Raw genomic sequence first — 16,608 nt, 5'->3', positions numbered from 1 at the left:
CTGAGGTCAAGAACCCATCTTAAAATATTATGGAACAGTTGAATAGTCCTTGAGCCTGGTGGTAAGTGCTTTCAGGTTTTTATACCTTCTGCCTGATGGAAGAGAGAAGAGATGAGTGGCTGGGTCTTTGATTATGTTGGCTTCTTTGCTGAGGCAGAGAGAAGTGTAGAGTCCATTCAGAGGAGGCTGATTGTTGGGATCTCTGAGCTATGAATTGAATTGAATTGACTTTATTTCTTACATCCTTCACATACATGAGGAGTTTTATTTTACGTTACATCTCCGTCTAAATGTGCAATGTGCAAGCATAGTAATTTATAATAAATAGAACAGTTGATGTAACACTCAATTCAGCATGAGTTAATCAGTCTGATGGTCTGGTGGAAGAAGCTGTCCTGTAGCCCGTTGGTCCTGGCTTTTATGCTGCGGTACCGCTTCCCGGATGGAAGCAGCTGGAATAGATTGTACAAATAAGCTGGATGAACTCAGCAGGTCGGGCAGCATCTGTTGAAAGGAGCAGTCAACGGATGCTGCCTGACTGGCTGAGTTCATCCAGCTTGTTTGTATGTGTTGATTTGACCACGGCATCTGCAGTGTACTTTGTGTTTGGAATAGATTGTAGTTGGGGTGACTCGGGTCCTTTTCTCACATCTGTCTTTGTAAATTTCCTGAGTCATGGGAATTTCACAACTCCAGATGCACTGGGCTGTCCACACCAGTCTCTACAGAGTCCTGCGATTGAGGGAAGTACAGTTCCCATACCAGGCAGTAATGCAGCCAGTCAGGATGCTCTCAATCTGTACAAAGACAGATGTGAGAAAAGGACCCGAGTCACCCCAACTACAATCTATTCCAAACACAAAGTACACTGCAGATGCCGTGGTCAAATCAACACATACAAACAAGCTGGATGAACTCAGCCGGTCAGGCAGCATCCGTTGACTGCTCCTTTCAACAGATGCTGCCCGACCTGCTGAGTTCATCCAGCTTGTTTGTACAATCTGTAGAAAGTTCTTAGGATTTGGGGACCCATACCAAACTTCCTCATCTGTCTGAGGTGAAAGAGGTGCCATTGTGCCTTTTTCACCACACAGCTGGTACGTACAGACCACGTGAGATCCTCGGTGATGTGGATGCCGAAGAACTTAAAGCTGTTTTCCCTCTCAACCCCAGATCCACTGATGTCAATAGGGGTTAGCCCATCTCCATTCCTCCTGTAGTCCACAACCAGCTCCTTTGTTTTTGTGACATTCAGGGAGAGGTTGTTTTCTTGACACCACTGTGTCAGAGAAATGACTTCTTTCCTTTAGGCCACCTTGTTATTGTTTGAGATCAGGCCAATCAATGTGCTGTCATCAGCAAATTTAATTAGCAAATTGGGCTGTGGGTGACACAGTCATGGATATACAGAGAGTAAAGGAGGGGCTTAGGACACAGCCCTGAGGGGCTTTGTGGTGAGAGTCAGAGGGGTGGAGGTGAGAGAGCCCATTCTTACAACCTGCCGGCAATCTGACAGGAAGTCCAGTATCCAGCTGCACAAGGCAGGGTCAAGGCTAAGGTCTCTGAGCTTCTTGTCAAGCCTGGATGGAATTATGGTGTTGAATGCTGAACTGTAGTCCAAGAACAGCATTCTCACATAAGCATCCTTCTTCTCCGGATGTGTAAGGACAGTGTGTAGAGCAGTGGCTACTGCATTGTCTGTTGATTGGTTGTGTCGGTAGGCAAATTGTAGGGGGTCCAATGTGGGTGGTAGCAAGCTGCAGATATAGTCCTTGACCAGCCTCTCAAAGCATTTGCATATTACTGAGGTGACTGCAACAGGATGCAAGTCGTTCAGGCATGTGACTCTGGTCTTTTCTGGAACAGGGACAATGGTGGATAGTTTGAAGTGTAGGGTACTTGCTGACATCTATAACCTCTCCCTGTTTTAGTATGAGTTTTGCTCTGACTTGAGAAGACCAGTATCATCCTGGTATCTCAGTAAAACAAGTAATGTACCTTAACGATCATTATCAGTGGTTCTGACAGCCGCCAACATGAAGTGTTTCAAGAGGCTGGTCATGGCACATACTAACTCCAGCCTCCCAGACAACTTCAATCCATTGCAATTCAACTACTGAATAAAACACGTCTATTGTGGATGCCATCTCCCTGGCCCTGGAGATGAGCTTTGCTGAATTTATAGTAGTGAAGATGGAATTGAATTCAGTAAACAATAGTCAAACATAGGTGTCTTTACTGTCTAAATGCTCCTGAGATGAGTGTCTATGCAGGATCTAATGGGACAACAGAGACACCATCCAGACTAGATGCCTTTATGAGTTTGCTCTGCATGATCATCCATTGTGCAGGCTAACTCCAAGATCCCGTTCATGGTCTCTTTTTCAAACTTTCCTACTCTCTTTGCATTTTGCCTACTGAATAAAACAGATCTACGTTTATCTTGAACTGCTTCAGTTCTGAAAGTTATGACTGACCTGAATTGTTCACTGTTTTTCATCTTTGCAGTTGCTGCTTATGCACTCCCTTAAACCACTGGATCTAATAGATAAGTCCAGCCTTCTTCTGATGACATTCTGCACAACCAGAGTCCCTGTTTCTCCTCACGGAACAGGAAGTTTCTATCTGTGATCCTTGGGTTCCACATGGTCTACACACAGCAAAGTGTTCCTTTGTCTTTTTGTCATCACATTAGCTGTCAGCAGACCATAGATTCCCATGCTGGTTGTCTACAAAACCCCTTAGCTTCAGTTTACTCCGGCTATTGAGCCATTTTTATTTGCTTCTGCCCAACATAACACAAGGGAATGATTAAGCAAATTACTTGGCCCCTCTGGTGCTCTGTTCCAATAAGACCATAAGACATAGGAGCAGAATCAGGCCATTCAGCTCGATCATGGCTGATTTATTATCCCTCTCAACCCCACTCTCCTGCTTTCTCTTCATAGCCTTTGACATGAAGTATTTTGAATGGCTGGTAGTGGCACCTATCAAAAGCTTCATTTCTGCCACTTTGAACACTCACCAATATGCTTACTGACAGAATCGCTCCACAACAGATAGCATCTGTAGTGCTCCTGCCCTGATACACCTAGTAAACAAGGAACCTTATGTCAGAATGCTGTTTCTAGATTTCTGTCTGGCACCACTCTTCCCTCTCCGTCACTAACACAGGTGCCCCCCATCCCCCACGCCTGTGTGCTGAACCCTTTGCTCACACATGATTGCTCTTCTTCAATGTCAATAAGGCAAAAGGAATGATTATCAACTCAGGAGAACTCGCACCACTCACACCCCTCTTTCCATCAGCGGCACAGCGGTGAAAACCGAGCGGTTTCAAACTCCTGGGAGTGCACATTCTACACAACCAGGAAAGGCCACCAACACCTTTCCTTCCTCAGGAGGCTGATGAGAGCTGGACTATTCATATCTATACTCATGTCCTTCCAATCATGCGCAGTAGACAACGTCCTAACTTGCTGCACCACTGCCTGGTATGGAACTTGCAGAAGGCTCTGCTACAGGTAGTCAAAACTGCCCAATGCATCACAGGTACCAATCTACTTGCCATCAACAATACATATACAGAAAAGGGTCAGATAAAAGGCCAGTGACATCATGAAGGATCTCACCATCCTGCTTGTGGTCTTTTTGTCCCGCTCCTACCAGGGATGAGACCACGTGGCATCCACACCAGGGCCACCAGACTCAAAGACATTTACTTTCACCAAGCAGCAAAGCTGATCAAGAACTCCACCCACTAACCCACCTCTCCACACCTCCTCTCCCACCACTACTGCTTTATCATTTCCTGTCAGTCACCTTATGTGCAGACACTCTTGTGCCTAATGTTACGTTGTGGACATATAATCAATCTATGTATACAAACTATCTTATGTATTATTATTTATTGCATTTTTATATTATTGTGTTCATCTTGTGTTTTTTTTTGCGCTGCATCAGATCTGTAAGGGATTACTTTGTTCCCCTTTACAGTTGTGTACTGGAAATTAAACAATCTTGAATCTTGGATCAAGAACATATTAACCTCCACTTTAAATATAACCCATGACGTGGCCTCCGATGATTCGTTCAACAATGAATGCCATATCTCCAACATTTTCCCTGATCTATATGTTAGTGTGATTAATTTAAAATCCTGGCTGGATTAACAAAATCCTAAAATTAAAATGAAAATCTATTAGACTTCCAGGATGTTGTTTGGCTCACTTGGTAATTTTAACATACCTTGCCACTAATGGCCCACTTGTGAGGACAGAGGACACAAAAATGAGCAATCATTTGATCACTAAGTTGATTCACAAAGACCATCTATAATCTTAAATTGACCAGCCTCTCGATCTTCTTCCAGTTTAAAAACATCCTTGTACACATGTCTGGGCTCTATGGAAATGATTCATTAATCATTGCTGAGGATACATGCTCCCATAGCCCAACAAATACACTTGTTCGAATTTTAGAATTAGAATTTCAGACTTAGAATTTTATAACCTACTTTCTCGTTTTGAAGCTTTTGCAAAGACTTTGGTTTTCATCACTCACAATCCTCAAGGTCTCTACCAAATTATTTTAAGGCCATTTTCTTATTTTATCTCATTAGAGTCATTACATCTGCCGTGTTCTTGATTTACAGGCAGTTGGATTTCATCTGGCACGGAGATACGAGCCATTTCCCATATATTTCACTTTGTTATGATAACAGAGCATGTTGCAGCCCACTCATTGTTGCAATCAAGCCAAAATTTAGCATCAGAACTCCCTGAACACATTCCCCTGAACATTGATTAACAGTCACCTAAGACTTTTGAGGTCAATTATTTGAAACAAGCCTTGAACACGATTTTGTAGTTCTGAGTTGGTAAATTATTAACTGAGCCACAGTTGATAATGTCCAGGACTCTAAATTTAACCAGCTGTTTTGTTATTTATTACTTAAGATTTACCAGACAATTTGCTATGAATGAGGAGAGAAGGTGTTGGTTATTTATATTCAGCAGAGTATAAAACCACAAGTGATGGGGCAGAATTAGGCCATTTGGTCCATTGAGTCTGCTCCACTATTCAATCATGTCTGATTTATTTTCACTCTCAACCCCATTCTTCTGCCTTTTTATGATCTTTGATGCCCTTACTACTCAAGAACCCATCAACCTCCACTTTAATGGCCCAATGACTTGGCCTCCACGGCCTTCTGTGGCAATGAGTTCAACAAATTAGAGGGATGGGAGCTGATTTCATTAAAATCCATAAAATTCTAACAATTAAACAGACTAACTATTGGGAGGATGTTCCCAATGGCTAACAGCATCAGCAAAGGCCCTAAGGTTGGTGCAGTTGTGGAGCTTGTAGAAGGTTGTCATAGGTTACAATGGGTCATTGACAGGATGCTGAGCTGGGCTGAGAATTGACAATAGGAGTTCAACTGTGAAAAGTGTGAAGTGATTCACTTTCGGAGGTTGAACTTGAAGATAATATAGGGTTAATGTCAGGATTCTTAGCAGTGTGGAGGAACAGAGGGATCTTGGTGTCCATGTCCATCAATCCCTCTCGATTGCTATGCACATTGACAGCATTGTTAAGAAGGTGTATGGTCTTTTGCCCTTCTTAGTCAGGGGAATGAGTTCAAGAGTTGTAAGGTGATGTCCCAGCTCTATAAAACCCTGGTTAGACCACAGAATGTTGTGTTCTGTTCTAGTTAGCTCATTATAAGAAGAATGTGGAAGCTTTAGAGAGGTTGCAAAGGAAATCTACCAGGATGCTGCCTGAATGGAGAGCACACCTTATGAGGATAGGTTGAGTGAGCTAGGGCTTTTCTTTGGAGAGAAGGAGGGTGAGAGGTGACTTGATAAGAGGCAAACATTTTGTCAATAGACAGAGACCTTTTCTCAGGTTTGGAGATGAGGGGGCATCATTTTAATGTTATTGGAGGAAAGTAGACGGCAGATGCCAGAGGTAAGTGGTGCGTGCCTAGAACACTTTCCCTGAGTTGGTAGTTGAGGCAGATACATTAGGGATATTTAAGAAACTCTTATCTGGGCACATCAGTGATAGAAAAATGGACGGGCTATGTTGGAGGAAAGTGTCAGATTGATCTCGGAGTAGGTTAAAAGATCATTACAACATTGTGGGCCAAAGGGCCTGTATTGTGCTATAGCGTTTATGTTCTATGTTCTGGAACCAAAATTCGGAAGAATCTCGCCACCCAGATGGTGGTGAAACTGTGGAATTGTCAACCACAGAAGGCAGTGGAGGTCAAGTCATTGAGGAGGTGATACAATGCTAAAAGGATCAAGGAATACGGAGAGAATACAAGACTCACATGGATGATCTGGCATGGTAGCAGGTAAAGTTGGACTCTGCGTTGAATGGCCCAATCATACTTCAAATTTCTATGTTCTACGTTCAGTGGTCACTTTATTAGATACAGGAGTTAACTACTAAGTTGGCCACTGGGTGTATGTTTGTGGTCTTCAGCTGCAGTAGTCCATCATCTTTAAGATTCGACATGTTGTGCATTCAGAGATGCTCTACTGCATACCACTGTTGCAATGTGTGGTTATTTGAGTTACTGTTGTCTTCGTGTCAGCATGAACCAGTCTGGCCAGTCTCCTCTGACCCCTTTCACATAAGGTGTTTGCACCTACAGAACTGCCACTAACTTTTCACACCATTCTCTGTAAACTCTAGAGACTGTTGTGCATGAAAATCCCAGGAGATCAGGTGTTTCTGAGATGCTCAAGCCACTACATCCAGCATCAGCGATCAGTCCATGGTCAGTCACTTAGATCATATTTCTTCCTCATTCTGATATTTGGTCTGTAAAACAACTGGACCTCTTGACCGTGCCTGTTGATTTGCTGCCACATGATTGGTTGATTTGCATTAATGAGCAGGTGTACATAATAAAATGGCCATTGAGTGTATATATATATATATTTTTTTAATTTTTTTAAAATTAGTTTTTCAAAACATTTTACAAATTAAAAACCCCAAATCCCTATGAGGAACATTAAAACAGTGCAAAATTAAGCATACAATAACAATATGCTACAAAGGAAGAGAATTTAGCAAAAAAAAAGCACCTAAATTAAAGACAAGTAAGTGTCTTTAAAGACAAGTGTCCTCCCCAAGCCCCACAACACAAGAAAAAACAACAGCAACTCCAGACCAACTACAACACAATATAGAGAGTATAAGTCAGGACAGCCAAACTCCCAGACTGTGAATACACTCAGCAACAGAGGATAATAATGCCTTCTACCAGAAAAAAAAGGAGCTGAAAGCAAGGGACCGAAAAAAAAACCCTAGTCAAGAGGAAGGAAATGAAAGTACTCGATAAAAGGTCCCCAGACCTCATGGAGCTTTAGATCTGAATTGAGAACTGAATAATTAATTTTTTCAAGGTCCAAACAGGCCATGATGTCGTTAAGCCATTGAGCATGAGTGGGCGGGGCAGGATCTCTCCATCTGAGGAGGATCAAGCGTCTAGCCAGGAGAGAGGCAAAGGATAGTATTTGGCATTTGGTCGGACTCAGACGTAAATCTGTCTCACCCCAGAAACCGAACAAAGCAATTAAGGGGTTTGGTTCTAGGTGCTGATTCAGAATAAACGATAACGTAGTGAAGACATCTTTCCAGAATTTCTCCAAGCTAGGACAGAACCAGTACATATGGATGAGAGAGGCCACGCCCCTCTTGCATTTATCACAGAGCGGACTAACGCTAGGGTAGAATCGAGATAGTTTAGATTTAGACATATGGGCTCTATGAACAATCTTAAACTGTAAAAGGCAGTGGCGAGCACAAAGAGAGGTTGAGTTAACCGATTTGAGAACTGAATCCCAGCTGTCCTCAGATAAGGAGATATTTAAATCCTGCTCCCAGGCCATTTTGATTTTATCCATGGGGGCCCGTTGTAAGGCTGCTAGTTTATCTCGGATGATTGATATTAAGCCTTTACCTAGTGGACTCATGGAAAAAAATAGGTCCATAGCATTTTTCGCAGGCATTTCAGGAAAGTTAGGAATTAAAGGAGCAATAAAGTGTTGGATTTGGAGATATCTGAAAAAATGAGCATTGGGCAGATTGAACTTAACAGAGAGCTGCTGAAAAGAAGCAAAGGGATTATCAATGAAAAGATCTTCAAAATGTCTAATGCCGTTCCTATACCAAACCTGGAATGCTGAATTGTTTGTAGTAGGTAAAAAAAAGGTGATTATGAGCAACAGGGCTGGAAACGGAAAACCCCTGGAAACCATAGCATTTCTTGATCTGAGCCCATATACGCAAAGTGTATCTAACAAGAGGATTAGATATTGATCTGGGCATGAGTGTATATTTCTAATGAATTGCTTAGAAGTGCACATAAATCACATCCTTAAATATTCACTCTTGACTGCTTTCGATATTTACTTAAAATTTCAGTCAAGATTTTTGCACGTACTCTACATGTTAAAACTCCACTTGGCTCTCTCTAGTCAACTGATAGCTGTTCAAATGGTCAGTGCTTATTCACTTGCTTATTCACTCAATAAAGTTCAAAGTTCATAGCATATTTATTATCAAAGTACATATATGTCACCATGTACAACCCCGAAATTTGTTTTCTTGTGGCAAACACAGTAAATCTAAGAAACACAATAGATTCAGTGAAAGATGACACCCAACAGGATGGACAAAACTAATGTGCAAAAGAAAACAAACTGCAAATACAAAATGAGAGAAAAAAAATAAATCAGCAATACATATTGAGAACATGGGATGAAGAGTCAACTGTCAAAGGGCTGACAGATACCGGTTTAAATTGGGAAACATGGAATGTAGGATGGATGTGCATAGATCTAGGCAGTTTAAGTCAGACCACCGTGGGGTTGATAATGCTCTCAAACTTGAAAGGTCCCAGGAAGTGAGGGGCGAGTTTCCTTGGCTTGTTCTTGAGGGGGATGTCTTTAGAAGAGAGCCAAACCTTTTTCCAGGTCGATAATCAAGTGCAGGAATCCAACAGTGATCGGCAATCCTCCGGTTGTGGTCGGCCGAGCGGAACAGGGCCGCGCGTGTGTCTTTCAGGATCTTGCGGCACCGGCGGAGATGGGCCTGAACAGATGGCACAGCAGTGTCACCTTCATGAGCAGAGAACAGAGGGGATTGGTAACCGAGGGAGCATTCGAAGGGAGACCTTCCGGTGGCAGTGCTGACCAGGGAGTTGTGGGCTTACTCTGCCCAAGCGAGATGGGTGTTCCAGGCAGACGGGTTGTTGGCTGTTATGCAGCGCGGTGCTGCTTCCAAATCCTGGTTAGCCTGTTCGACTGCGGATGAAAGCCAGATGACAGACTTACTGAGACACCAAGAGCTTGACAAAAAGATCTCCAGACTTGAGAGACAAATTGGGGACCCTGGTCAAAAAAAATGTCTGAAGGAATCCCGTGAAGGCGGAAGATGTGATGGATGTGAAGGTCAACTGTTTCCTGAGCTGTAGGGAGTTTGGGAAAGGCTACAAAGTGCACAGCTTTGGAGAAGCAGTCCACCATGGTGAGTATGGCAGTGTTCCCATGTTAAGGGGGTAGTCCCGTAACAAAATCCAGTGCTATGTGAGACCAAGTGTGGCTAGGAACAGGTAGGGGATGAAGCAATCCAGCAGGTGGTCGGTGGGAGGCTTTTTCACAGGCACAAACAGAACAGGCAGAGACAAAGGAATGGATGCCAGTATTCACGGAGGGTCACCAGAATTGCCTCTTCAGAAGGGACAGTGTCCGATCAATCCCGGGATGGGATGAAATGAGATGAGTGCCCCCACTGGAGAACCTGAGATCGAACGGAATCGGGCACAAAAGGACAATTGGAAGGTCCGTTGCCTGGGTCAGGTTGGGCCCATGGGGCCTCTTTGACTATGGCCTCAATCTCCCAAAGCCTCTGTAGAATCTGACGGACATGATGGGTGTGTTCCTGGAAACTGCTGGAGAAGATTAGGATGTATCCAGGTAAACAAACACAAAACGGTTAATAAAGTCTCTTAGGACATTGTCTATCAGCGCTTGAAAGATGTTGGGGGCATTGGTGAGGCCAAATGGCATGACCAGGTACTCAAAGTGGCTTAGAAGGTTACTGAATGCTATTTTCCACTTGTCTCCCTCCCTTATTCTGACCAGATGGTAGGCATTTCATAGGTCCAACTTGGAGAAGATGTTGGCTCCGTGAAATGGTTTGAAAGCTGAGTTTATGAGGGGCAGTGGATACTTGTTCTTTCTGGTTAAATTACTTAGACATTGGTAGTTGATTCAGGTACGTAGTGAACCATCCTTCTTCCCCACAAAGAAGAACCCTGCACCCCCTGGGGAGGATGAAGGTCTGATAATGCCTGCCACGAGAGATTCACTGATGTAAGCCTCCATTGCTTCCCTCTCTGGTCGGGACAAGTTATACAGCTGGCTGGTGGGTAGAGGAGCTCTGGGGAGAAGGTCAATATCACAATCGTATGGTCAGAGTGGAGGCAGGGAAAAGGGCCCGTTGCTTACTAAACACTTGTCCCAGGACGTGGTACTCTGCTGGAACCCTGGACAAGTCAGGGGGGTCAGCGGCAGACGAGGTTGCGGTGGCTTTTACAGGGGAAAGGGCCAACTGTAGATAAGTAGAGTGACAAAACTGACTCCAGCTGGCTATCTTCCCAGTGGACCAATCAAAGTGGAGATTATGGCGGCTTAACCGGGGTACCCAAGAACTATAAGAACTTGAGGAGAGGAAATTAGGTTAAATTGTACCGTTTCCCAATGGTTCCCAGAGAGAATCAAAGACAGTGGTGGTGCACAGTGAATGACTCAGGCCAGAAGTCTTCCGTCCAGTGCCTGGGCTTCCAGAGCAGTACCAAACGACTCCTGAGGAATTCCGGCCCGGGAAGCTATGTCTTCATCCAATAGATTGCCCTCGGCACTGAAGTCCACCAAGGTGGACAGAGACCGGGACTGTTGGTGGCAGCTTACAGTAGCTTGGATCTGCATCCGGGTTTGGGGGACAGAAGGGAATGTTGTCTGACTCACCAGGATCCCCCTTTCTACTGGTGTGCCCTCCCTTTTGGCCGAAGGGAACAGGTAGCACGAAAATGGCCAAACTGACTGCAATAGAGACAATCCCCTGCTCTGAATCTCCGGAGTCGCTTTGTGGGAGAAAGACAGCTCCATCCCTCCCAGCTGCATTGGTTCCTCTCCCGGGGTGGTGGAAACGGCTGGACCAGGAGTTGTTCTAGGAGCAGGAGGAGAAGAGAGGCTCGGGCTAGGAGAAGATAGTAAAGCGTGCCGTGGGGTGACCAAAGGTGTAGGATGACCGGTCCTCTCTCTCTGATATTCTTGGAGTCGGTTGTCCAGCCTGGTAACTAGGGAGATCAATGAATCCAGGCTGTTAGTGTCATCCCTTGCCACCGACTCGTCCTTTACCATGTCACAGAGGCCTTGCTGAAATACCTCCGGGAGTGCCTCATCATTCCACTCCGACTCGGCTGCTAGCGTCCAGAACTCCGCGGACAATTCCACAACACTGCGTGAGCCCTGATGGAGGTTGAGTAGACGCTCAGCGGCATCTTTACCATGGACGGGATTATCAAAAATCTTCCTCATTTCTGAGATGAAGGTGGGGAATGAAGAGCATGTCTCTGGCTGATTATCCCAAATCGCAGTGACCCACACTAAGGCATTTCCTCGCAACAACCCCGTGATGTAAGCTGTCTGTGGTGTAGATGGATTACTGCTGCTCAAGCGTCAAGGAGCATTGCAGCAGAAAGGCCAGGCACTTCCCCAGTTCTGGTTCAGGTACGTGCGGCTCTCTTAGCAGTCGTGTTGTCAATACATACGGCATTGCCACGACAGGCTCTCTGGGCTGGTCAGACAGTGTTCCTGGAGTGGATGGGGTAAGATGAGCGGATACTCGGTCAACCTGTTCACTGACAGGGAGCGGAGGTGCTCCGTGACATCCTGGAGCAGCTGATCGTGCAGGCCCAGTAGGGAGCCCTGGCTGGTGAGGGCTTGTTGCAGGGGATTCGTGTCCACTGGGTTCATTATGGCCAGTTCATTCTGTTGCACGGAGCAACTGGCGAGAACCTAAGTGCAGGACACAGGCATGGAGATTGAGTTGGGGATGCTGGCACAGACGTGAACTTGAACAGCAAGCAGAAGGAATCTTGACATGGAGCTCTGATATGGAGTCTTGACACAGAGACAGGGTTTTCATGGAATATCTTGAAACTGGAACTGAACTTAGAACTAACGGCTCTAAGCAGTTGGGAAACAATGTTATCACACAGGAATAGACCAACGAACTGGCAACCCGTGGTTGTGACACTAGGGTTCTTATACCGCAGTTCTTGATGAAGACCAGGTGTGCTGTCATCAAGCGAATTAGCAGTAAATGGGAAATTAACAATTGGAATCAAGGCATAATTGAACAAGATTGGGGCAAGATAGGGGATTAATGATCAGGACTGTGACAGTATCGGAGTTGGAGAGGGTTCCTGCTGTTGGGGGTAAGGAGTTTGTACATTCTCCCATGACCACATGGGTTTCTTCCAGGAGCTGTGGTTTCCTCCCACAATCCAAAGCTGTTTCATTTGGTAGGAAATTAAACTAGGGTTAAATTGGGGTTGCTGGGTAGCATGGCACACTTTATTATAATAAATAAATTCCTTGGCATTATCATTTCAGAGTATCTGTCTTGGGTCCAACGTGGACATCTCTTTTCAAAGAAGGCACGGCAGTGCCTCTGCTTTCTTAGAAGTTTGCAAAAATTCAGCATGTCATCTAAAACCTCAACAGATGTCTATAAGTGCAAAGTGGAGAGTATGCTGACTGGTTGCATCATGGTCTGGTATGGAAACACCAATGCTCTTGAACAGAAAAGCCTACAAGAAGTCCATCATAGGTGAAGTCCTCCCCACCACTGAGCACATCTATATGCAATGCTGCCAGAAGAAAGCAGCATCCATCATCTAGGACCCCTACCATTCAGGTCATGCTCTGTTCTTGCTGTTGTCATCAGAAAGGAGGTACAAGAGTCTCGAGATTCATATCATCAAGTTCACAAACAGTTATTACCCACCAACCATCAGGTTTTTGAATCAGAGGGGAACTGATCTGTTCCCACAACCTATGGACTCACTTTCAAGGACTCCTCATCTCACATTCTCAAAATTTATTGCTTATTTATTATATTTATTTTTTTAGTTTTGTATTTGCACAGTTTGTTGTCTTTGGTATATTGACTGATTGTCCATCTTCTTGTGTGCAGTATTTCAATTATTCTTTGTATTACTGTGAATGCCCGCAAGAAAATGAATCTCAGGGCAATATATGGTGACAAATATGCACTTTTATAATAATGTAGTTTGAACTTTGTACTCCTCCTTTTCTCTTTTAAAGTTTCCCATTCTGGCTCCCCTCTTATCCCTTTCTTCCCCTCACCTATCCATCACCTTCCTCTGGCACCCTCCTTCTTTAGTTTCTCCTGTGGTCCATCTCCTCTTCTGTCAGATTCCTGCTTCTTCTTCAGACCTTTACCTTTTCCACCATTTCTCACTCTGATCCCCTTCCTGCCCTCTTCCTCACCTAGTCTCACCAATCACTTCCCAGCTTGTACTCCTCCCCCCACCTTCTTCCAACTTAATTTCCTGTACCGATGAAGGGTCTAGGGTCGAAACATTGACTGGTTATACTCCTCCATAGATGCTGCCTGACTTGCTGAGTTCATCCAGTAATTTGTTTGTGCTGCTTTGGGAAAAACATCAGCGGATTCTGCCTTAATCAGTAAAACACACTCCCATCAGCAAGCAATCTCTTCATGCCTGTCCTTGTAAAAAGGCATCAACCTGATAACCCAGCTCATCATCATAAAGACTGATCAGAAATAAGAACTGATATCTCGAATGACACGCACAAGCTGGAGGAAATCAGTGGACCAGGCAGCATCGAAGGAAAGAAATGAACAGATGATGGTTCATTGAACCATGTTCAAATGAACAGATGAAGGGCTGAGACCCTTCATTTTGGCCACCAAATCCTTCACAAGCCTCCAACTGAGCCCCTAACCTTGTGACTGGACCTCTCTTTCTGTTCTTTAGTAATAAAGACTTTTACCAAGTGAGACCTGTTTAGGGTTGCAGACATGGGCCTCAGGAGCCATTGCAATGGTAGCTTCTTGAACAAGACATTCTTTGGATTCATGCACCCAATTAATGCATCCAAAGAGTCAAACTGTCCCTGTGACTTCTTCACCAGTTGCTTGTAGCAGGCCAGGTGTAATGGGCTGGGTTAATCAGACTCAAACTATTTGAGTGTCCAGGAGATGTGGTAATAAGCATACAAGCACAACAAAGTAACTTAAGCTGGTTCATTATCATAAAATAGAAAACACAAATAAACCACATTAAATACTACATAGAAAGTTACAAAGATTTCCGTGCTCACTATTCTTTGTCACAACTTAATTGTTGCTGTTATCGGGGGAACTTCGATTTCCGACTCACTCATGAAACCACTCCCGAGTCCTAGGCAATGATCGCAATCTCTGGTCCAAGTTGGTCCAAAGAATGAATGAAATCTTTTTTCATTTATGCAAGTTCCACGAGCATAGCATAATGTAACCATGGCATAGGCAAGCACTTTGATCTCAAATTAACTAAACCTGTAACCACCAAACAACATATGCGTGTCCATTAACACAATCCTCGTAAATCAATTAGACAGTTTAATAGTCACTCTTCATCCATTAGCCCACCAATGCTTTGTACACAACATTTCTCAGGCTTTCAAAAACACATTAAGATTTTACACACATAAACAATAAGCTCGAATGTAGACACTAAGCAAGAATCCATCAACCAGGTCTCAAAGTGACCAACAGTCGCTAGCAGTCAGTCTCATTTTAATGGTGCTTGAGACTAAGAATCCCCCTACTACAATCAAACGTGCTACAGTGTTTAACAGACCCACAGTGTTTACTCTGTACAGAGACTTCAAAATATTCTCTTATTCGGTTGTCCATCGAAATCTGATGATGACGTCCACTTCTTTAACGGTGAGATCCTTGATGACTATACATTCCTATCCTGGACCCACAAGCTCTTTTGCAGGTGGGACATGTATATGTGGTAGTGGTGGTGGTAGTGATACAAACCATGGCTGCATTTCTCCTGGCTCTCTTCTGCTGTCTTCTGGTTGTTCTTTCCATCTGCAGAATACGAACCCCATCCCTACACAGCTGTTGCCAAGTGTTACGGTCAGCAGCAACATCCTCCAGGTCCTCAGGTTTGATCTTGCACTTCCTTAAAGCATTCTTCATCTGATCCTTTTAGCGCTTCTTCGGCCCTCCAGCTGAGCATTGACCATGATGTAGCTGGCCCTATAACACTCTGCGGGGTAGACAACATGGGGCATCCTTACCTGTGCCCCGGTCATTGCAGCTGATGCTGGGTTCTGGAATTAAGTCAAGTCAGACACCATATAATTTCAATCAACCGTTTCTTCTTTACTGCAACTTCAGCCGGTGAGAGATCTGAGATCTACAGTGGGCAAGAATCCCTTCTTGCCGACCAGACCTCTGTCCTAGGATCTCTACCTTACATACAGACACCATCCCTTTTTATACAGATATCTTGCAGAACTTCTTTTCTTTCTTTTTCTTTCTTTCTTTTTCAATCTTTATTGAGTTTCATATATAAAAAAAATAACATAACATAATATTGAATAGGTTGTAAATACACTAGGCTTGAAGTTAAATTAGTAATAAGCAGAACTTCGAACAATTACAACAGTCTTCAGGTTACTTCCCCTTAAGCAATCAGCACAGCAGAGGGTCCATATTTGTCCATCCTCGAATGCAGATCTAGGTGCAAAGCTTACTCAATAGTCTTGACCACAGGTTAATTATAAACCAAGATAGTTGTAAAGCAGGAACAATCTTAAACAAAAAGGCAACAATACAGTGTGCCATACTTTGTGTATGTGACTAACCAATAATTGCTATTTTAGCAGAACAGCTAACAACCTTTTAGCCTTAAAAGGGGACAATCATACATTCACTTGAACAAAGGAGACTATGGAGCCATGAGGGAGGAGCTGGCCAAAGTTAAATGGACGGATATCCTAGCAGAAAAGACAGTGGAACAGCAATGGCAGGTATTCTTGGGAATAATGCACAAGGTGCAAAATCAGTTCATCCCCCGGAGAAGGAAGGATTCAAAGGGGGTGGGGGGGGGGGAAGGGGCCAAGAAGTCAGAGATTGCATAGCATTTAAAAAAAGGAAGTATGACAAAGCTAAGGTGAGTGGCAGGACAGATGATTGGGAAATTTTTAAGGAATAACAGAACTTGACTAAAAAGGCAATATGGGGAGAAAAAATGAGGTAGGAACGCAAGCTAGCCAGGAATACAAAGGAGGATAGCAAAAGCTTTTTTAGGCATGTGAAGGGAAAGAAGATAGTTAAGAACAATGTTGGGCCCTTGAAGAATGAATTGGGTGAAATTGTTATGGGAAACAGAGAAATGGCAGAAGAATTTAATGAGTACTTTAGATCTGTCTTCAATAGGGAAGACATAAGCAATCTCTCAGATGT

This window comes from Hypanus sabinus, chromosome 8 (assembly GCF_030144855.1).
Source record: "Hypanus sabinus isolate sHypSab1 chromosome 8, sHypSab1.hap1, whole genome shotgun sequence".
In the NCBI taxonomy this organism is placed as follows: Eukaryota; Metazoa; Chordata; class Chondrichthyes; order Myliobatiformes; family Dasyatidae; genus Hypanus; species Hypanus sabinus.
Note: the sequence above shows the minus strand (reverse complement) of the source record.